The sequence below is a fragment of the Heptranchias perlo genome, chromosome 21 (genome assembly GCF_035084215.1).
Source record: "Heptranchias perlo isolate sHepPer1 chromosome 21, sHepPer1.hap1, whole genome shotgun sequence".
Classification (NCBI taxonomy): Eukaryota; Metazoa; Chordata; class Chondrichthyes; order Hexanchiformes; family Hexanchidae; genus Heptranchias; species Heptranchias perlo.
This window is the reverse complement of record NC_090345.1, coordinates 30649254-30673501: the sequence shown is the minus strand read 5'-3', so window position 1 is coordinate 30673501 and position 24248 is coordinate 30649254. Positions and strand designations below refer to the sequence as shown.

Here is a 24248-nt window from a genome sequence, read left to right as displayed (position 1 = left end):
GTTCAACTGAACACAAACCTTCTTAGAGCCGGTATAGATTCCTGTTTTCTCTGAATTTTAATTTCGCAGAATATAAACGCATTTCATCAGTACCAATATGCAGCCTTACATTTAACCACTGTTCATTTAAAAATATACTAGTGTGTTGTTAAACGGGTCAACTGGGATCAAGGGCATGGCTGTGATCTCTAGCTGCTAACCTGGCTGGTTCCCTTAAGATCGTTGCCCAAGTCCTTCCTGTTAAAAATCCTGTCACATAACATCAGTTGAGTGTCACCCTCCAGCCTCATTACAAAATCATTGGATGGCAGCCCAGTAATCTTTCCATCATTATCACAGACTCTCTGGGCCAAAGGTAAATGTTTCCTGAAGTGCAGCAATGTAATAAAAATGTAAATGTTTATGATTAATGAAGTGTAGAAATGCAGTAGTCATTGGGGATTCGCTAGTCAGGGGGACAGACAGGTGTTTCTGTGACCGCATGGTGGATTGCCTCCCTGTTGCAAGGACATCGTGGAGAGGGTGCAGAAATTTCTGTGGGGGAAAGGGGAACAGCCAGAAGTGATAGTCCATGTGGGTACCAACGACATAGGAAAGGAAAGGGATGAGATCCTGCAGCTAGACTTTCAGGAACGAGGGAGGAAGTTAAAAAGCAGGACTTCAAAGGTAGTAATCTCTGGATTACTCCCAGTGCCACGTGCTAGTGAGTACAAAAATAGGAAGGTAAGGCAGGTTAATGTGTGGCTAGAGACATGGCGCAGGAGGGAGGGCTTCAGTTTCTTGGGGAATTGGGACCAGATCTGAGGCAGAAGTGACCTGTTCAAGTCGGACAGGTTGCACCTCAACAGAGCTGGAACCAATGTCCTTGCGGGGAGGTTCACTAGTGCTGTGGAGTGGGGGGGGGGGGGGGGGTTAAACTAATTTGGAAGGGGGATGGGCACCAGGATGTAGCATTAGAAAGGAGAAACAAGGTACACAAAGGATTGGGAGCGACAGATAGCACTAGAGTAAGAAATAGTACAGTATTAGGTGTGGTCAAACTAAGAGAGAATATGAGAAGGTCGAAGATAGGTTTACAGTGCATGTGTGTAAATGCATGAAGTGTGGTACAGTGATATACAGCCAGGAGGGAGTGGCCCTGGGAGTCCTCAACATTGATTCTGGACCCCATGAATCTCATGGCATCAGGTCAAACATGGGCAAGGAAACCTCCTGCTGATTACCACCTACCGCCCTCCCTCAGCTGATGAATCAGTCCTCCTCCATGTTGAACACCACTTGGAGGAAGCACTGAGGGTAGCAAGGGCACAGAATGTACTCTGGGTGGGGGACTTCAATGTCCATCACCAAGAGTGGCTCGGTAGCACCACTACTGACCGAGCTGGCCGAGTCCTGAAGGACATAGCTGCCAGACTGGGCCTGCGGCAGGTGGTGAGCGAACCAACACGAGGGAAAAACTTACTTGACCTCTTCCTCGCCAATCTACCTGTCGCAGATGCATCTGTCCATGACAGTATTGGTTGGAGTGACCACCGCACAGTCCTCGTGGAGTTGAAGTCCCGTCTTCGCACTGAGGACACCATCCAACGTGTTGTGTGGCACTATCACCGTGCGAAATGGGATAGATTCAGAACAGATCTAGCAGCTCAAAACTGGGCATCCATGAGGCGCTGTGGGCCATCAGCAGCAGCAGAATTGTATTCCAGCACAATCTGTAACCTCATGGCCCGGCATATTCCTCACTCTACCAACAAGCAGGGGATCAACCCTGGTTCAATGAGGAGTGTAGAAGGGCATGCCAGGAGCAGCACCAGGCGTACCTAAAAATGAGGTGCCAACTTGGTGAAGCTACAACTCAGGACAACGTGCAAGCTAAACAGCAGAAGCAACATGCTATAGACAGAGCTAAGCAACTCCACAACCAACGGATCAGATCAAAGCTCTGCAGTCCTGCCACATCCAGTCGTAAATGGTGGTGGACAATTAAACAACTAACGGGAGAGGAGGCTATGTAAACATCCCCATCCTCAACAATGGCGGAGTCCAGCACGTGAGTGCAAAAGACAAGGCTGAAGCGTTTGCAACCATCGTCAGCCAGAAGTGCCGAGTGGATGATCCATCTCGGCCACCTCCTGATATCCCCATCATCACAGAAGCCAGTCTTCAGCCAATTTGATTCACTCCACATGATATCAAGAAACGGCTGAGTGCACTGGATACAGCAAAGGCTGTGGGCCCCGCCAACATCCCAGCTGTAGTGCTGAAGACTTGTGCTCCAGAACTAGCTGCGCCTCTAGCCAAGCTGTTCCAGTACAGCTACAACACTGGCATCTAACCCAACAATGTGGAAAATTGCTCAGGTATGTCCTGTCCACAAAAAGCAGGACAAATCCAATCCAGCCAATTACCAGCCCATCAGTCTACTCTCAATCATCAGCAAAGTGATGGAAGGTGTCGTCGACAGTGCTTTCAAGCGGCACTTACTCGCCAATAACCTGCTCACCGATGCTCAGTTTGGGTTGCGCCAGGACCACTCGGCTCCAGACCACATTACAGCCTTGGTCCAAACATGGACAAAAGAGCTGAATTCCAGAGGTGAGGTGAGAGTGACTGCCCTTGACATCAAGGCAGCATTTGACCGAGTGTGGCACCAAGGAGCCCTAGTAAAATTGAAGTCAATGGGAATCAGGGGGAAAACTCTCCAGTGGCTAGAGTCATACCTAGCACAAAGGAAGATGGTAGTGGTTGTTGGAGGCCAATCATCTCAGCCCCAGGACATTGCTGCAGGAGTTCCTCAAGGCAGTGTCCTAGGCCCAACCATCTTCAGCTGCTTCATCAATGACCTTCCCTCCATCATAAGGTCAGAAATGGGGATGTTCGCTGATGATTGCACAGTGTTCAGTTCCATTCGCAACCCCTCAGATAATGAAGCAGTCCGAGTCCGCATGCAGCAAGACCTGGACAACATCTAGGCTTGAGCTCATAAGTGGCAAGTAACATTTGCGCCAGACAAGTGCCAGGCAATGACTATCTCCAACAAGAGAGAGTCTAACCACCTCCCCTTGACATTCAACGGCATTACTATCGCCGAATCCCCCACTATCAACATCCTGGGGGTCACCATTGACCAGAAACTTAACTGGACCAGCCATATAAATACTGTGGCTACAAGAGCAGGCCAGAGGCTGGGTATTCTGCGGCAAGTGACTCACCTCTTGACTCCCCAAAGCCTTTCCACCATCTACAAGGCACAAGTCAGGAGTGTGATGGAATACTCTCCACTTGCCTGGATGAGTGCAGCTCCAACAACACTCAAGAAGCTCGACACCATCCAGGACAAAGCAGCCCGCTTGATTGGCACCCCATCCACCACCCTAAACATTCACTCCCTTCACCACCGGCGCACAGTGGCTGCAGTCTGTACCATCCACAGGATGCACTGCAGCGACTCGCCAAGGCTTCTTCGACAGCACCTCCCAAACCCGCGACCTCTACTACCTAGAAGAACAAGAGCAGCAGGTACATGGGAACAACACCACCTGCACGTTCCCCTCCAAGTCACACACCATCCCGACTTGGAAATATATCGCCATTCCTTCATCGTCGCTGAGTCAGAATCCTGGAACTCCCTTCCTAACAGTACTGTGGGAGAACCTTCACCACACGGACTGCAGCGGTTCAAGAAGGAGGCTCACCACCACCTTCTCAAGGGCAATTAGGGATGGGAAATAAATGCCGGCCTCGCCAGCGATGCCCACATCCCATGAACGAATAAAAAACAATAAGGTTGGTGAGCTGCAGGCACAAATAGACATATGGGAATATGATGTACTGGTGATAACGGAGACCTGGCTCAAAAAAGGGCAGGATTGGGTACTAAATATTCCTGGATACAAGGTGTTCAGGAAAGATACGGAAGGAAAAAAATGAGGGAGGGATGGCAGTATTGATTAAGGAGCATATTGCAGTGCTGGAGAGAGAGGAAATCCTTGAGGGGTCAAGGACAGAATCTATTTGGTTCTAGTTAAGAAACTATAGAGGTGCCATTACACTACTGGTTGTATTCTATAGGCCACCAACTAATGGGAAGGATATAAAGTAGCAAATTTGCAGGGAAATTACAGAGGTGCAAGAACTATAGAGTATTGATAATGGGGGTCATCAACTATCCTAGTATAGACTGGGATAGTAATCGTATAAAAGGCAAAGAGGGGGAGGAATTTTTGAAGTGTGTTCAGGAGAACTTTCTTGATCAGTATGTTTCCGGCCCAATGAGGAAGGAGGCATTGCTGGATCTGGTTCTGGGGAATGAGGTGGGTCAAGTGGAGCAAGTGTCAGTGGGGGAACATTTAGGGAACAGTGATCATAGTATCATAAGGTTTAGATTATGGAAAAGGACAAGGAGCAATCTGGAGTAAAAATACTTAATTGGAGGAGGGCCAATTTCAGTGGGTTAAGAGTGGATATGGCTCGGGTAAGTTGGAATCAAAGATTGGCAGGCAAAACTGTAATCAAACAATGGGCGGCCTTGAAAGAGGAGATAATTTGGGTCCATTCTGGATACATTCCCACGAGGGGGAAAGGTAGGGCAACCAAAGCTAGAGCTCCCTGGATGACGAAAGATATAGTCAGATGATGCAGAAAAAGTGGGCATATGACAGATGTCAGGTTGATAATACAAGTGAGAACCAGGCTGAATATAGAAAGTAAAGAGGGGAAGTGAAAAAGAAAATAAGAGGGACAAAGAGAGAGTATGAGAATAGATTGGCGGCCAACATAAAAGCGAATTCAAAAGTCTTCTATAGGGATATAAATAGTAAACAGGAAGTAAGAGGAGGGGTGGGGCCGATTAGAGGCCATAAAGTAGATCTACGCATGGAGGCAGAGGACATGGCTGAGGTACTAAATGAGTACTTTGTATCTGTCTTTACCAAGGAAGAAAATGCTGCCAAAGTCACAGTGAAAGGGGAGATGGTTGAGATAGCTGGGGTGAGAATTGATAAAGAGGAGGTACTAGAAAGGCTGGCTATATGCTTAAAGTAGATAAGTCACCCGCTCCAGATGGGATGCATCCTTGGTTGCTGAGGGAAGTAAGGGTGGAAATTGCAGAGGTGCTGGCTATAATCTTCCAATCATCCTTAGATATTAGGGGTGGTGCCAGAGGACTGGAGAATTGCAAATGTTACACCCTTGTTCGAAAAAGGGTGTAAGGATAAAGCCGGAAACTACAGGCCAGTCAGTTTAACCTCAGTGGTGGGGAAGCTTTTAGAAACGATAATCTGGGACAAAATTAATAGTCACTTGGATAAGTGTGGATTAATAAAGGAAGGCCAGCACGGATTTGTTAAAGGCAAATCTTGTTTCACTAACTTGATTGAGTTTTTTGATGAGGTAACAGAAGGGGTCGATAAGGACAACGTGGTTGATGTTGCGTATATGGACTTTCAAAAGGCTTTTGATAAAGTGCCACATCAGAGGCTTGTCAGCAAAATTGAAGCCCATGGAATAAAAGGGACAGTGGCAGCATGGATACGAAATTGGCTAAGTGACAGGAAACAGAAAGTCGTGGTGAACAGTTGTTTTTCGGACGGGAGGAAGTATACAGTGGTATTCCCCAGGGGTCGGTACTAGGACTGCTGCTTTTATTGATATATATTAATAACTTGTACTTGAGTGTACAGGGCACAATTTGCAGATGACGCAAAACTTGGAAGTGTAGTAAACAGTGAGGAGGATAGTAACAGACTTCAGGAGGACATAGACAGGCTGGTGGAATGGGTGGACACATGGCAGATGAAATTTAATGCAGAGAAGTGTGAAGTGATATGTTTTGGCAGGAAGAACGAGGAGAGCCAATATATACTAAATGGTACAATTCTAAAGGAGGTGCAGGAACAGAGAGACCTGGGGGTAGATGTGCACAAATCTTTGAAGGTGGCAGGACAGGTTGAGAAAGCGGTTAAAAAAGTCTACGGGATCCTAGGCTTTATAAATGGAGGCATAGAGTAAGAAAGCAAGGAAGTTATGTTGAATCTTTATAAAACACTGGTTCGGCCGCAACTGGAGTATTGTGTCCAATTCTGGGCACCGCACTTTAGGAAGGTTGTGAAAGCTTTAGAGGGGGTGCAGAAAAGATTTACTGGAATGGTTCCAGGGATGAGGGACTTCAGCTACATGGATAGATTGGAGAAGCTGGGGTTGTTTTCCTTAGAGCAGAGAAGGTTGAGAGGAGATTTGATAGAAGAGTTCAAAATCGTGACGGGTTTAGATAGAGTAAATAAAGGGAAACTGTTCTCATTGGCGGAAGGGTTGAGAACCAGAGGACACAGATTTAAGATGATTGGCAAAGGCAACGTGAGGAAAAATGTTTTTACGCAGCGAGTAGTTATGATCTAGAATGCACTGTCTGAAAGGGGGGTGAATGCAGATTCAATCATGGCTTTCAAAAAGGAATTGGATATATATATTTGAAGGGAACAAAGCTCCAAGGCTACAGGGAAAGAGTTGGGGAATGGGACTAACTGGATTGCTCTTACAAAGAGCCGGCACAGGCTCGATGGGCCAAATGGCCTCCTTCTGTGCTGTAACGATTCTATGATTATTATTCTTCTTCTCTCTAGCAGAACACTAAAAATAAGATTTCTAACCATACAATCAAATAGCCGGAACACACTATATTTTCACATGAAGAGCCTGCCACATCAAACTCCACTATTGGCCAGTAAATGGTCAGTTCCTAACCCATCAACGTTGAGGAAATACATGTCTTTAACCCCTCTGAGTGACTTCAGGGAGCTCCCCCCGAGAAATGAATGTTGTTGGATACCTGTAAGGACTTCTTCCCCGTGAACATTTGCAGAAGGTGCTGTTGACTTCCCCCACCCTCCAGATCAGCTGCTGGACCTTGCCCCTGGCCTCCTCCTTACAACTACTAAGAAGCAGATGGGTTTGAACCTGCAAGCTCCCTTGATTGTGCCAGCTGCATGTTCGTTCATTGGATGCAGCACTGTTATATACTGTTAATCCCACAGTCTTCAGAGACTCTGCCCCCCCCACCTCCTCACCTGCTAGGGTCAAAATCAAAAACTGGAACAGGTAAGATAAGCTCCACCCCGCACCCCCTCCCCCCACAACCTGCGGAGTTCAGAATCCGGGCCTGGCCAAGGGAAGAGAAGCTCCCTTTGCAGGTCAGTGCAATCCCCAAAAATTTAGCAGCCCACAACCCTCCTGTGCTTAAATAACGTACAGTGCACTGCTTCCTTCATTCCCAGCTCAGATGAATGGCCCTTTGGTCCTGAGCCCCCTTCCTTGTACATATCGATGTCATTTATGCCAGATCCTGCTGAGCGAAATTTTGGCACTTGGGTGGTATTTGTTTCGACACACTCGATCTTCTCTGGCTGCAGGCAACAACAACTTCCCCTCTAGGTGCAATCACTCTTCGGTGCCTGCAGGAAAATGCATCTAACCACCAACCGCCACCCCTCCCCCCCCTCCCCCCCCACAATTCATGTAGAAATTGGGGCTTGTAGAGGAGAGAGCGTTAACTCAGCACCCCCTGGCCACTGAGCTCACCAACCATAACTACTCCCCGCCTTCCCTGCCACTGAGGTAAAAACCATAAAGCGAGGGTAACTTACTGTTGCCCTTCCCTCCCTGTTTCCCACAGTGAGGTATGATCATTGTGTTTGCTACCCCTATCCCCATCCCACACCTCTCCCCATTTCACCCTTTCTTCCACCTTTTCCTTGTCTCTCCTCTTCCGTCCTGTCTACCATCCCCCTGCTTTCCCCTTTCCCTCCTCCATCTGTCTTCATTTCTCCCTCCCTTTTCCACCATCTGGATCTGATTATCCCCCGCACTCTAACCCTGCTTGGTCCTGACTCCCTGTGCACACCATGGGCGATTGACTATGTGTACACACAGGCATATATACACACATGCAAACTATTTTTGTAGCATTAATGAGCATGTGCTAGAACTGGGCGGATTGGGACATTAGTTCCAGTTCTAATACTGAATAAATTGTATGTGGGAGACTATTGCATAACAAAAAATGAATTTAAATTGAATGTACAACAGGTGTAATTGGACATTAATAAATGTTCAGTTTTTTTGAATGATATTGAATCTGCAGTAAGAAACCTTCTTAATGACAGTTTCTTGTGTGTGTGCTAAAGGTATTAAATAATCATGATATTGGGAAAGCTAAGTAAAATGCAGGACTGCCCTGATTAGTATGTCTGCCAACCCTTTTGTGGATCATTTATTCAGGGTATTGAGAAGAGAGACAGTTGAAATAAATATTGTGGAGACGTGGAAAACAGTTCTGAATATAACGATGAACATGTTCCCACAAATTAGGGGAGTGAGCACTTTTTTTTATTGGTTCTGGGCCCTGATGTACCTTCTAGCTTTTTCAAATAAAACAACTTTTATGGAACCTAACATTCGTAACTACACATCTCTGCATTGGAACAGGAGTAGGCCATTCAACCCCTCAAGCCTGTTCTGCCATTCAGTTAGATCATGGCTGATCTGTACCTCCACTCCATTTACCAACATAAAATGTTGTTGTAGAGGTGGTCTGTTGTATTTAGCATCCTGGCTAAATCCACACTTTATTTTCCCTCCTCTCCTGAAGATGGGAACTAGGCATCCATCCAGTACCATCCAAGTAAGTGCCCATTCTTCACATATGAGCTCACACAGTACGTGTAGGTGGGTAATGAACCATTGAGGGTATTAATCATGTCCCCATCTTCTCACATGCACTTTCCAGGAGGAGTCACTGAATAGTAAACAGGATCAGAAAATGTGAGTGATTTTTTTTCCCACTCCCTATCCCACACGTTGACAATTGTTTTAGCCTAGGGTTATACCACGCTACTGATCTGAGAAAGTAGCTGCAAAGAGCGGTTTGCAGCAAGCAACGCCGTGTTAAACTGTGAGCTGGAGATCACACCCACATTGTTATGGGAGAGCTCCAGACCGTGTGCTTGCGCAGCCTGAACAGTAAATTTTTAATGTTTGGCGAGTGCTGGCAGGAGTGACTACTTCCTCAAAAAATTAAACTAAAATCTCTGCTTAAGTTTAATGAAGCCCTTGAGCACTTTAAACCAGGCTTGACACCGCAGTGAAGTTATGCTACATACGATGGCAAGATGAAGCAGTATGATGGCTTCAGATCGCTGCAACTCCAAAGTGTTTATAACTGCAACCATAGCCCATCATAGAGTAACGTTGCTTTTCAATCAGTGTTAATAATTTCCAAGATGTGGAGATGCCGGTGATGGACTGGGGTGGACAAATGTAAGGAGTCTTACAACACCAGGTTATAGTCCAACAGCTTTATTTGAAATCACAAGCTTTCGGAGCTTTCCTCCTTCCTCACCTGACGAAGGAGGAAAGCTCCATAAGCTTGTGATTTCAAATAAAGCTGTTGGACTATAACCTGGTGTTGTAAGACTCCTTACAATAATTTCCAATGCACACAAGGGGCATAATTTTAACATGGCAGCAGGATCTCAGTGCGGGGGTGAATAGTCGCGTGGGAAACCGGGAAAAATTTTCTGCGCGTCGGTCGAGCGATCGTGTATAAATTGAAGGCGCTTGATGTGACTTCCGGGTTTCGCGTCTCCAAGCTGTGCAGCAGACATACTGTACACCCGAATGACGAGCTGTAAACTGGAGTATTTAAAGGGCCATTGCAACCATGGATTTTGAGGGAGAAAGGAGAAATGTGCAGAGATACAGCATCAAAGGAGTAAGGTAGCACCCCGCTTTAACAACTCATCTCTTGAGTTGCTACTGGCTGGTGTGAGGAGCAGAAGGGAGATACCGTACCTGGCTGACTAGAGGACGTGCCCTGCCTCTGCCACCAAGAAGGCCTCGCTGGAGGTGGCAGAGGAGCTGAGCAGTTGAAGCATGGTGGCAAGGTCATGGGTACAGCTCAGGAAGTGCTTTAATGACCTAACCACATCAGGAAAAGAGAGTACAGTTAATGATTCACCTCATTCTGTCTTGCCAAGCCTACTCCATCACATCACTCCTCACACCCACTTAAATCTCATTATCAACTTACCTTCACTTTCTGTGCACTTCCTCACCTCCCCAATTGTGAACCCACCACTTCCACTCACCCCAAACCTGATGCAATGTGATGAATCTGTCTGATACTCACCCTCTGAGGTACCTGTTTCATTGTCAGCCTCACCCAAAGCAATGCACCCACCAGGTGACCACGTCACCCTCACTCACACATGTATTCTTTCTCTCCTTATAGAAGAGAGTGCAAAATGCATGGGAGAGGAGTAGGACTGGACGGGGGCCACCACTAATAGTGCCCCTGACAGATGCGGAGGAGGAGGCCTTGGTACTCAGCTGCACAGTTGAATTCCTGGCCATCGGAGATGGCGAGAGTGGCAACCCTCAAACGGCTGGTGACAGAACTTTAACATCCTTCACAAACATAATGAATTGATGTTATCAATGATTGACCTGTTGCACACCTCAGAATGCTCATTGCAAATTAACTTCTGTGATGATTGTTAATATTGCTTTATGTTCTCTTCCAGAGCCTTCAAGGATTGATGAGAAGGCACGCGCCATGGAAGAAGACGATAGCTCAGAGGAGCTCAATACCTCTGAGGGAGCACCGTCACATCATATCCAGCCATGCACCAGCGCAGATGTTCGCACTTCAGTGGGTCTTATTAGGCAGATAGTTGGTTATCACCTGGTGATTCACCACTCACAAGTGAGCACGATCAGACATTGGTGGCAGGGGCAGCTGTAGAGAGTCCGCGTCGGGGGGCGCACTCCACTCCAGGCTCTGCTCATCTGGACACAGATGCTGAACCCTGGAGGCCATTGTTGAGAATGAGAATGATTGAGGTACAGCAGCACCTTTGCAAGGTACTGGAAGACGTGCCACGCACACTCTCCACAATAGTGGAGAGGATGGAGGAGTCCACTTCCTGCATTAGTGGAATGGTGGCACAGGTAAGTGCGATGGAGAGAATGAAGCCTCCAATGAGCTTCAAGCACAGCTCTCAAATGGGTTCATTCAGAACATGGCAACAGCTGTACAGACTCTGGATGCTAACATGTCTGCCGCCTTAAAAAGGCAGACGGATACTTTAGCCGTGGTCTTAGAACATGTCGCAGATCTGCTATCCAGCAGAGTGGCAGGAATGATGTGGCCCTGGCCCAGGAGAGGGATGATGGCGAAAGGGCACATGGAAGCGGGGACTCCACTCAAAGCGCTCCCACCTCTCACCCGTTGACCCCCCCCCCTCAACCAGTTCCTGCAATGCTGCCTCCTCTCCCAATGGCCGAATCAGCCTTTGCACAGGTGTAGGTGGAACCCAGAGGCCTTAGGCGAAGAGCATCTCAACAGTCAGGGCAGGGACGTGAGCAGCCTGCCTCTACCTCTGCTGAAGCCACAGGGGATGAACCATGTAGAAGTGCTAGGAAGAGAAAGGCTAAGGTTTTGTGATCACCATGGGTATGCACAAAGGTGTCTGACAGAATGTCTTGTTTTTCATTTATATTTGTTTTTTGTTAAATGCACATTAAATGTTATAATTCTCACCACCAATGCCACGTCTTGCCTGTGAAAGTGCCCTTTCATGTGCTTCATCGTGAATGCCAAGACTTGATGCCACCCATTGGGCATGTGGAGGGGGAGGCTGGTGTTGGTGATGGTGGTTGTTCCAGGCGGTCTGAGTAGTTCACTGTCTTCAGTTTGCAGATCTCCTTATGAGAACTTGTTGATACACGGACTGCAGCGGTTCAAGGCGGCGGCTCACCACCACCTTCTCAAGGGCAATTAGGGATGGGCAATAAATGCCGGCCTCGCCAGCGATGCCCACATCCCATGAACGAATTTAAAAAAAATGAGTGAATCCCTGGCATCACGAGCAGCCACGTGCGCCACTGCTCTGGCGATGGGTTGTCCATCATCTTCCTCCTCCAATGTTGCCAGCAGATGCAGATGCTTCTTAAGCGCATTCGAGCTCCTCCAACCGTAATCCTCTCTGCTGAAAATGTTGTGCAGGATGCAACACATCACAATTATTCTGCATACCCTCGTCGGTGAGTACTGAAGGGCTCCCCTAGATCTATCCAGGCACCTGAAGCGCATCTTGAGCATTCCTATGGCTTGGTCAATGACAGACCTGGTGGTGATGTAACTGTTGTACCTCTGCTGTGCCTCATTGGTGGGGTTTCTTGGTGGTGTCATAAGCCATGACTGCAGGATGTATTCCTTGTCTCCAAGGAGCCATCCCTTAAGTCTGTCTTGTGTGAGGAAGAGGGCTGGGATGTCAGACTCGCGCAAAATGAATGAATCATGGCAACAGCCAGGGAATTTGGCGCACACCTGCAGAAACCTCCTCTGGTAGTCGCAAACCAGTTGATGGAGTGATATCCCTTTACGTTGATGAACAGTCCTGGCTTATGTGGAGGTCCTCGGATTGCTACATGTGTGCAATCAATTGCGCCCTATACCCGTGGAAAGTCAGCCAGAGAGTGGAAACCCACTGCCCTCTCAGTCTGGCTGATGACATCGCGGGGGAAGTTGATGTTGTCAGATGCCCTGGCAAACAAGCCATCCGTGACATGTCGTATACGCGTATGTACAGATGACTGAGAGACCCTAGAGATGTCACCAGTGGTGCCCTGGAAGGATTCGGAGGTGAGGAAATTGAGGGCAGTGATGACTTTGAGAGCGACAGGCAAGGCGTGGCCACCAGACCCACCCGCGAGCAGCCCTGCATGAAGGAGCCTGCAGATGTCTGCGACCACCTGGCGACTCAATCTGAGCCTTCGTAGGCACTGCTCCTCAGAGAGGACAAGGACGTTCAACCTCTGCCTGTAGACCCTTTCACATAGTTAGTGCCTCCTCCTCGGGCCCCTTTGTTGGTCCCCTCTCTGCTCTTTTGCAGGTCCTTGCGGTGCACCTCTACCTTGTGCACCTGCAACTCCCAGAACTGCATGTCTTGCTTGCCGCAGATGGTGATGTGCCTTCTCCTCAGATGTACATCCACTGGGCCCCCATCCTGATGGTGTCAGTTTGACGGGGTCCAAAATATAGGTAAATATGTCTGAACACAAGAATGATGAGTATGAACAAAGAAATCTCAGTCTAAACACAAAGAGCTCCAAAGGTTTGTCTGAGAGAACTAAGTGCCCTGCTGCAAAAACTCACCTTTTATTCACGAGTCAATCACTGGTTTAAAGGTCCAAATGAAGGTCGGCTGCAACTCTGCTCCATTTCCATAGCGTGTTTCAGAGGCCACGGGTAACTCGATACACAAAAAGTTAATCGCCTTAAGTGGTTTAAATGCCTAAATAGACTCTTTAAATATCGGCCCGGCGGGACTTCCAGGTGTCAGAAGCGCACGCATCCAAACGCCTCTGGGTCAAATCCGGAAGTGGGTATGTTGGAGCCGGGATGCGGTCCCGCTCCAAAAACTTAGTATTTTCACTACCCGCCCGCCCCTAACCCACCCGTTCTTGGGGGTTAAAATTTACCCCAAGGACACTGATTTATTCTTATTGGTTTGGCTTCACTTGACAAATCAAAAGTAGTAACCTCCAGAAATAGAATTCAAAGCACATCCACGCTCCTGACTTTGCATACGAATGTTGAAAGAAGTGAGGTCTTCTGACTTTAACTCCAGGACACTTGCATCTAATTGGTGGTTTTAACACAAACGTCTATAAACCAACTGCTGATACACAGCCCTGAAAAATCTAATCAGTTACAGTTCTATTGATCCCTTGTTTGTCACACTTAGTGTTTAAATTGAGATGCTCATTGTTTTATATTTGTTCCTTCAGCTGCTCCAGCCATGCCACATAAACCTATTGCTAATATCATACAAATGGAGGTTGTTTGAATCTGCTGAATCCAAATGATGTGAATACTGACCTCTTCCCACAAAACTGTTGATCAAGATCAACAAAAATGCCATATGTGCATTATATGTACATTTGTCGAAGTCTCTTTTGTGCACATCACTGGGGCAGGCAAAATATTAACTCCAGAATGAATTTAGATCAAGACTTTGTACATGCTTATTTCAACTCATTTCAATTCAAGCAGAGTCAAACAACCTCCGTTTGTATGATATTAGCAATAGGTTTATGAGCTCCAGAACTAGCTGCGCCTCTAGCCAAGCTGTTCCAATACAGCTACATCACTGGCATCTACCCAACAATGTGGAAAATTGCCCAGGTGTGTCCTGTCCACAAAAAGCAGGACAAATCCAATCCGGCCAATTACTGCCCCATCAGTCTACTCTCAATCATCAGCAAAGTGATGGAAGGTGTCGTCGACAGTGCTTTCAAGCGGCACTTACTCACCAATAACCTGCTCACCGATGCTCAGTTTGGGTTCCGCCAGGACCACTCGGCCCCAAACCTCATTACAGCCTTGGTGCAAACATGGACGAAAGAGCTGAATTCCAGAGGTGAGGTGAGAGTGACTGCCCTTGACATCAAGGCAGCATTTGACCGAGTGTGGCACCAAGGAGCCCTAGTAAAATTGAAGTCAATGGGAATCAGGGGGAAAACTCTCCAATGGCTGGAGTCATACCTAGCACAAAGGAAGATGGTAGTGGCTGTTGGAGGCCAATCATCTCAGCCCCAGGACATTGCTGCAGGAGTTCCTCAAGGCAGTGTCCTAGGCCCAACCATCTTCAGCTGCTTCATCAATGACCTTCCCTCCATCATAAGGTCAGAAATGGGGATGTTCGCTGATGATTGCACAGTGTTCAGTTCCATTCGCAACCCCTCAGATAATGAAGCAGTCTGAGCCCGCATGCAGCAAGACCTGGACAACATCCAGGCTTGGGCTGATAAGTGGCAAGTAACATTTGCGCCAGACAAGTGCCAGGCAATGACCATCTCCAACAAGAGAGAGTCTAACCACCTCCCCTTGACATTCAACGGCATTACCATCACTGAATCCCCCACCATCAACATCCTGGGGGTCACCACTGACCAGAAACTGAACTGGATCAGCCATATAAATACTGTGGCTACAAGAGCAGTTCAGAGGCTGGGTATTCTGCAGCGAGTGACTCACCTCTTGACTCCCCAAAGCCTTTCCACCATCTACAAGGCACAAGTCAGGAGTGTGATGGAATACTCTCCACTTGCCTGGATGAGTGCAGCTCCAACAACACTTAAGAAGCTCGACACCATCCATGACAAAGCAGCCCGCTTGATTGGCACCCCATCCACCATCCTAAACATTCACTCCCTTCACCATCGGCGTGCAGTGGCTGCAGTGTGTACCATCCACAGGATGCACTGCAGCAACTTGCCAAGGCTGCTTCGACAGCACCTCCCAAACCCGCGACCTCTACCACTTAGAAGGACAAGAGCAGCAGGTACATGGGAACAACACCACCTGCACGTTCCCCTCCAAGTCACACACCATCCCGACTTGGAAATATATCGCCGTTCCTTCATCGTCGCTGGGTCAAAATCCTGGAACTCCCTTCCTAACAACACTGTGGGAGAACCTTCACCACACGGACTGCAGCGGTTCAAGAAGGCAGCTCACCACCACCTTCTCAAGGGCAATTAGGGATGGGAAATAAATGCCGGCCTCGCCACCGACGCCCACATCCCATGAACGAATAAAAAAAAATTGGAGTTATTTCGCGAGAAGGGTTAATTGAAAATCACTACTGATTAATTAAATCTTCATTTACATGCTTGCTATACAACAACGACAAAACTTGCATTTATATAGCGCTTTTAGCGATAATCCTGATATATGTATAACTGGTTCTCCAGCATTTTTGTTCACTTATTCAGGATGCACACTTAAGAGGAGTTCAAACACTAATTTATAAAAATTCTGTTTTAAGTATATAATAATTGGACGATTAAGAAGAGCTTAAATAAATTTAAAGTGTGATATTTGTACTGGTTAGACTCCATTAGGCAGTGAATAAGGAAGTCTGGATACTTTTACCAGTAATGTTTTCTACAATTATTTTTGTGTGCAGCTTTAGAACTTCCTGACATTGTACAAATTACATAAGTTACATTTTAAAGTTTATTGTGTAACATATTCAAAAATGCAGTTTGCAAGTAGATAGTGTGACAGTTCTAAACGTTCCCTAGCTACAATCTTAATTTCAATGGGTAAGTAAAATTGCCAAATATTAAAATTGCACTACTTTTCCCCCAATTGTATCAGTTTTCTCCCTTCCCCCTCTCCTGATCATGGTTTTTCCTTTCATAGGTACAGTTCCAGGGGCACTGGGTAAAGAAAGAAGAGAGAACTTGCATTTATATGCCTTTCATGACCTGGGGACATCCTAATGCACTTTACAGCCAATAAAGTACTTCTATTGAAGTGTAATCACTGATGTAACATAGGAAATGTGGCAGTCAATTTGCACACAGCAATGTCCCACAAACAACAATAAGATAATCTGTTTTAGTGATGTTGGTTGATAGATAAATATTGGCTAGGACATTGGGGAGAACTCCCTGCTCTTCTTCAAAATAGTGACATGGGAACTTTTACATCCACCTGAGAGCGTAGATAGGGCCTCAGTTTAATGTCTCATCTGAAAGATGGCACCTCCGACAGCGCAGCACTCCCTCAGTACTGCACTGCAGTGTCAGCCTAGATTTTGTACTCAAGCATCTGGAGTGGGACTTGAACCCACAACCTTTTGATTTAGGGGCGAGAGCCATGGCTGACACCTATTCTCCAGAACATAGCCCAAGAGACCATACTTATGTGTGAACCTAGAAAATGACTGTCAGCAGGCTATTGAATACTTGGGGGATCAAAATCCCCAAATTCCAAAATTACAGAGGCTGGAAAGTTCCACTCAGCTGCTGAGCAGAGAATTACTTTTTGGGTTTCACTTTGCAACTAGATTATTGATACAACCACTGGCTAATAAAAAATATAATTTGCCGACACTTACCTAGGAGTAAATACATACAATTCTCTGACCTTATCTCAATTGGCTTGTGTATTGTTTTAACACTTCCTGTACACTAGTTTTAAAACAATTTCTGGTGATTTTTGTAGTATGGAAAGGGGTTAATCAATAGGGTACTCTTTATAACCTCATGAAAAACTGACAATTACAAATACTGCTCAGTAAAAATTTGTGATTTTTCAAATGATAATCTGAACGTATTAATTATTTCTCTGATCAGAGTTTATGATTGGTATTTTGTACACAATAAGAAAGACGGATGGGTATAGACGGATGGATATCAATTACTTTCTTCTTTCCTCTAAGGCTTTGTGTAGTGCACTCGACACGCGATGTGTCTACTGCCACTGGAAGACCTATAACAGTAGATTGATAAGTTGATTAGTGTCCTAGGGATTAGATTTCACATTACTCATTGCTTTGCTGCTAGGCTAGAATGGGGTTAATGGCCAATGCATCAGGCATTGTCAGTGCAATCTCAATCCAGATTCAGCAGATGGCTTTACAGAGGCTGTCTATCAGGGTCCATCTGTCCACTCAACAAACCCTCTTGTGGGTTACAGCAGGCCCTGCTACCATATGGCTGGGAGAAACTAACACCACCATCATAAATGGATCATTTTACATTTCTCCCAAAATGACCCTAAATGACCTTTTGTTCATTTTAATAAAGTCCACATAACTGTCATTTGAATCTGAATACTTGTAATTTTCTTCTTATCCATTCTGAAAAAATGTAATATGATAAGATTAAACATCTCCTGTCTTAAATGTGCCATATTCTGGCTTTTTGCATCTTTTAATATATTTGTGCCTTTTGGTAACAGGCTGTCTGTTAGTAAATATCAAACGACACAAAATCTAGTGGCAAATCATCTAAACAAAATCAGTGCAATGGTGAATTACAATATTACTATACAATGTACCTTTACTTTGTATATACAGAGCTACACAAATCAGTGATATTAACTATACAAGTTAGTTGCCTAATGGATCTACTGTACTTTCCTGTTACTGTAAAATGCTTTCAGTTAGAATTCAGAAATGTGGTAATTTTGCTTTTGTTTTCACACTCAGAATAACTGAAAACAATCACTGCACCATTTTCCACATGACCACATATTGGAAAGTCAACATTTAACATCCTCATCTCAATCAATCGGATAAAATAGTTTGTTTGGTCTCTTTTTAAAACACAATGTTGCTGTTTATTAAAATAAGACATTTTGAACTGTTTTTCCTTCCCTTAGCTGGATGTTAGCTGTAATTTGTGATGTTAGCACTGTGCTCACTTGAAACACAAATACTGTTAATCTTCTAGGAGCAAAGAAATATTGGAATAATTGCTCAGTGGATCACACCCTCTAGGTTCTGGTTGCCTTATGACAGATTTTAAAACATCATATTCAATGTTTTGTCTCATCTGCAACATTTTTAGTTAGTTTACGTCACTGGAAATTTTCAAGTAGAATTACAGAACTCTAAGGGATGAGAGACAACTTGTCTCAAGTTGCCATATTTTACGACTGAACTAAAAATCATGTTTTATTAGTAGTGCCTGAAAGACTCATAATTTCAGCACCTGGTCATCTGTCTGCCTGTATTTGTATATCTGTGTCTCTATTGGACGCTGATAACAAGTATCTCATCCATACAGATGGAGTTTACTGAATGGTCTGATCCATATAAATAAAATAAATGTGCCGTGCCAATTTCAGGCAAATCTAATTTTAGTAATGATCAAAGTGAAATTTTAAAGGGATACTATATTTGTGAAAAACTGTTTTGGGAAACGGTTTTACCAAGAATAAGAAATAATTATATAAATCACACTGAAATGTGTCATAAAAATATAATTATTACTTGTATCTGACAGCTTTGTTATGAAAATGCTGTATTGCTGTTTTGGATCTTTCTCTTCTCTAGTGGTGTTCAGCCTCCTTTATTATTTGATCATATATTCCAATGTCATCAGACAATACAAATTCAGACAGCGCTGTCAGTCCTCGTTGAATATTCAATTTGAATTCTTGTGAGATTGGCCCCAAAAATATATACGGATTTAAAAAAAAACTTGTGAAAAGTGCATAACTGTTTGAAAGAAAAGGCTTTAAAACTAGTCTGTTCATAAGAGTAATGTGATTCCAAGGTATTCTTTGTCGGCCATTTTAACCAAGGTGTTAACCTGTTTAAAATGGAATCCAATTAAAATCAGGACTTGCATAGAAATTTGTTAAGCATTCATAACACAAATATTTGCACAGCATAATCTCAAGGCCCGAATCTGCCTAGAAAGCCTTGCTCAACAATCTTACAGTGGTTAATAAAAATCTGGAGCACCACAAATTGGTGCTCACCTTTAGGCCTGATTCTCCATTTTGTGCTCCTGTGAAGTGAAGCACAGCAAAAATTTACCTTTATGTCTTTCTAACATCCAAATGTGTGGATTACCCACCGTAAATAATAGCAGATTATTTTTCAATAATCGTACAATAATGATGTCACAGTTCTTGTGTGAGCCTCATCATATATTGAGGACGCAGCTGGTGTCTGCACTGACAGTGAATGCTAGGGCAAAAATTTAATAAAAGTCTTATATAAAATCGATCCAGGGTATAAATAATAGCAGCCAGTAAGGACCTCTGGGCTGTAATCAAATCTTGAGCTTTACTCTCATGGTTTATGGCATCACACGAACCATCAATTAGGTTACTGTCTGCTTCACTCCCAGGTGACCAACTACTTTCTGGACCGGATTTGTACAAAATCCACAATTCAACAATTTTATTGCAAAACACATTTTAATGAAGCACTGAAAATTTCAAAGCTTTTGGTAATGAAAGAGGTCAGGTACTATGGTGTGTCCACCATGCTCACTGAAATTCACTTCTGGAACTTGGAGTTCTTATTTCAGAGGGATCTTTTTATGGTCAACTTGCTTAGCAACCAAGCATGCCCTCAATCTGACCTTGTGATATTGCTTGCCTAGCAACATATAACGGCCTATTAAGATTATCACTGTCTTAGCAACTGTGACAGAGGATATGATGTGACTGATCTAATCGTGCACACAGACTATTTTGGGACCATACCTTGCTGCTTGAAATATTTAATCAGCAGAAATATCAATCTCCCATATCATTAATTCTACATCTATACAATGAGACAGAACATCACCATAGCTGGAGTTATACTGCAGCAATTGGTTCCAGACAAAGGCTGCACCAGGCTGGAATTATTGTGATCTGATATTTGAGTTAAATTGTTACTTTCAAACCGATGTGCACCTGAAACTGCTTCACATCAGTTTCAAGATGACAGTCTAACTGCAGCCTAAAAGAGTGTTAGATTTAAAATTGGTGCCATTTAAATGCGTATTTTCATGTTCTCCGTATTTTTTGGACAAATTCTTTGGCCCCAAAGTTCCTCGGGGTTCTGCTGGTTTCCCGCCGTAACTTCAACAGGAGACTGCAGAACCCCCAGAGAAATGGTCTCCGCCGTTTCCAGGAGTCTCCTGGTTATCATTGTAAGGGGTGGAATCTCCATCCAACTCTTACAAAGAAAAATGATGGCCAGGTACCAGAGACGCCGCTCCTGAGGCTCATTCGGGACATGGTGTTCCTGTGGTGGTCAGTGTGCTGAGTGAGTGGAGGTGTACAGGCACATGTGGGCCCCAATTACCCCGCAAACTCTGGCAGAGTCAGCGCTGGAGGACGTAATCAGCTGGGATTGTGACCCGAGCAATTTTGGGCCCATTATGTTTATTTCGAAAAGTAGTAGATCTCTCGTGGCAATGCTCAAGTGTACTCTGGGAGCCAGAATGCAATTTCTGATGCTAACCACAGTTTTACTACTTCCTGAATATGACAATGACTCAGTCATGGAAGAAAGAAAGAACAAACTTGTATTTATATAATGCCTTTCACAACCTCACAATATCACAAGTGCTTTACAGCCAATAAAGTACTTTTGAAGTGTTGTCACTTGTATTATCGGAATTGCTGTAATTTAGTCCAATGCAAAAATACTACAAACCTTGCTCAAACTGAAAGATACAAGGCCTCAAAGATACAATATTCACAATACTATTTATCTGCTAATTAATCAATTCCTGAGCTTTACTCTCATGGCTTATGGCATCTCACGAACCATCAATTAGGTTAGAAAACTTGCTTAAGATACAAGTAACTTTGTTTCTTCCCTCACCCAAACTTTTTCTGCCAGTGAATTATTGTTAAAGATACAAGTACTTTATTTCTTTATTCTTCTCTTCACCCTGCCCCAAATCTTGTTCTCAGTTATTTACGTGATTATAAAACATCTGTTGTTCTCCCCTCACTTTCACAGTGTACTTATAGATTTTGCTGTAGCAGTCCTGAACATCTTACATTAAATATAGCAAATATATAAAAACGTCACAAGTGATAATATTTGTCAAGCTCAAAATGCTTGCTACTTCGATGAATAGCAGGCAACCAAAGCCACTCAGCAACATTAGTCATACAACAGTAGTGTCACACCAGGGAAGTTCCACCATCACCCTCCCCCCACCCCCTGCTGTCGCCCAAAGGCCAATATCTTGAACAGGTTGTCATTTGCCATGCTGCAGACCTGACTGACTCCAGCTTTAATGTCTGAGTTTGGCATCAAAGTCCCTCATTAACATCTCACTGGTGCAAATAGCACTGGGAAGGTCAACAGCAACCATATATTTAGCAAAAGTGCTGTTTAATTTTGCATCGTGCACTGAGGAAAGCCATGTTGACAGGTCAGGGCTTGAAAACATCACTGCAAGGAGTAAAGGAGAGTAGATCCACAGTTTATGGGACTGATTCGTCTCCCCCCCCCCCGCCCGCAAGAAGGATCCGGTACACCAGATGTGGGAGTCGGTGGCTGAAATCAGATAGCAACAATCAGTCACCATAGCCATGGAAGTGGTTGACTCACAGTCCAATGAGGTCTAGAGCAACCAGAATCTCATCAAGCTGTTAGTTAAAACTTACAGCCAGCCAGCACACTTATTCCTCCCACAAGGGAATCATTTAGGAGTGATAGATTGGGTGTTACACATCTGAAACGAAAAACAAGCATCAAGGGGCAGCCCTATGTCAACGCATGCTATAAATATTCATACACGGCACAATAGAGGAAGTAAATGCCTTGCACTTGATTTTAACTATTCTCAGTATTTATTACTATATAACAGGATCCTTTGGTCTAGCATTACTCTGGAGTGGGAACCAGGAACTTGAGAGACCGTGGAGGGGGAACATGAGGTTTGGCAGCTCTAGGGGAAGGGGTAGAATGGGGTTTGGCCCACAGATGATTTCCTGGGGGGGGGGGGGGTGATTTTAACCCTTCCAGGACAGGCAGGGCAGTTAAATTGTTAAAAATGGGAAACCCGACCACAACCCGTTGTGAACATGTCTACTTCCGGTTTTACCAAGGCAGGTGGTGGGTGGCCAAGTAACCCGCTTTGGAGAGGGGGGGTGACTATAATATGTTAATGAGGCTCCGTGCCTCAGATTTTGTCAGAGATTTGGATTTCACACCTCCAGCACGGGTTTCCCAGGGCTCGGAAAACACTAAAGGGAGGTGAGAACTGCCGGATCCAGCAGGTAAATGCTCTTGCAGCATTGTTTGTAGGCCTGGAGGAGCAGGAGTGCTTCCCCCTGGTCCCTCAAGCAAGCCTGCCTTAATCCTTTGACCCCCCTGTGATCTGCCGACTCCACCCGCGATCCGATCTCTCCCCACCCCCCCCCCCCCCCGCCGCGATCTCTCCCCCCCCGTGATCCTCGCCCTCCCGCAATCTACTGACCCCCCCCCCCCCCCCATCGATCCAATCTCTCTCCCCCCGCGATCCAATCTCTGCCCCCCGACCGTGATCTCTCCCCATCATCCCCCCCCCCCCCCCCCCCACACCGCTCGGACTCTCCCTCCCTCCTCTCCGCTTCCCGGCTGCGGCCTTGTACAGCAGGCTTTCCCGCCCAGCAGCCTGCCAGCCTCTCAATCTGGCTGGCTGCCAAGCAGGAAACCGAGTAAAAAAAATTCTAATGAGGTCCTGCTGTTAAATTCGGCAGGGCCTCCGCCTTTCCCGTATTTCCGTGAATATCGGGGCCCTGGTGTCTGTCAGCAGTGAGGGGAGGGGAAGGGCCCAGGCCTAACACCTCTAGTGAGGTAGGGCGGTAGGGTGTCCCAGTTCTGGCAGCACAGCTTAGTAACTCTGCAAACAATTTATTTGGTGTTTTGCGACTGATTCCTGGAAGTATATTCTGTCTGTCTTTCTGTATTCAATAAATCTGGTAACTTGTGGGCGAGCAACAGAAAATAACCATGTAAGCCTGCGTATTGTAGTAAAATCCCAATTGGTTCATTCATGTCCTTCAGGGAAGGGTGCCTGTCACCCCTACTGGGTTTGGCTTGCATGTGACCACAATCCCACATTATGTGGTTGACTCATAATTCCATCTGAAGTGGTCTAGCAAGCCATCGTGTTGTAAATAATTGCAATGAAGTTACCTTTGTGGAGACACCATTACCACAAGGACTGTGGCAATTTGAGGAGTAGGTCAACTACCACCTCAGGGTAACTAGAGATGGGCCATTAATGCTACTAATGCGTCCTGTGAAATTGTGCATATTGCAAATGCTCAGATCTTAGTTATTTGTTTCAACAGAATCCAGGTCCAGAACCCAGCAGCAGAATGTGAACCCAATACAGTCTTGTCCTGTGGGAAAACAAAATGGGAAGGTGATAGAAAGTGTGGGCATTGAGTTGAGCACATGTCCTGAGTTGCACATTTGCAAAACAACACTGAGGGGCCATGCATGCACAGAGATCCCAAAAGAGGCAGTGAGGGTAAATACATTGTGTATACCTGAAGCCCCAACAAAAACTGAGGATGGAGGCCTCAGATGAGCAAATCAATCTTCGTGAAGAAAACTAATCCAAGCTCATGAGAAAGGTAAAGCCTTTAGAGTGGAAAATTGTGGAAGAGATTTATAACAGTCCATGGGTAATTTTAGTGATATTTCAATTACGTGTTAAATTGTTTACATTTTTATTAATGTAATTTTTAGCTGTTTTAATTTGTGCACAATCAAAATGGCCACTAAAATGCTTGGAAGTAAATTGAGCAATTTGATTGGTTAGTTTTAGGATAATTGCTGGTTCCCAATTGGTAGCTTTGAAAAAGAAATGAGCTATATGGTTTGTTTTAGGGGTTGCTGGTTTCTGATTGGTGGTAGCCGGTCCTAAAT

General features: G+C 45.2%; 1 protein-coding gene and 1 long non-coding RNA gene across 11 annotated transcripts in view; one reads left to right on the top strand and one right to left on the bottom strand.

The window, feature by feature from the left end:
* Positions 1-24248, bottom strand: part of jakmip3 (Janus kinase and microtubule interacting protein 3) — a 298954-nt gene that overhangs the window by 7220 nt on the left and 267486 nt on the right. Inside the window, exon 26 of one of the 9 annotated variants that reach the window (XM_068002402.1) lies at positions 23508-23716. The exons of the other annotated variants lie outside the window; for them this stretch is intronic. The gene's annotated coding sequence lies outside the window, so the exon portion shown is untranslated. The remainder of the gene's footprint in view (positions 1-23507; positions 23717-24248) is intronic. 9 annotated transcript variants of the gene reach the window in all.
* Positions 1-24248, top strand: part of LOC137340105 (uncharacterized) — a 199323-nt gene that overhangs the window by 46507 nt on the left and 128568 nt on the right. The window lies entirely within an intron of this gene.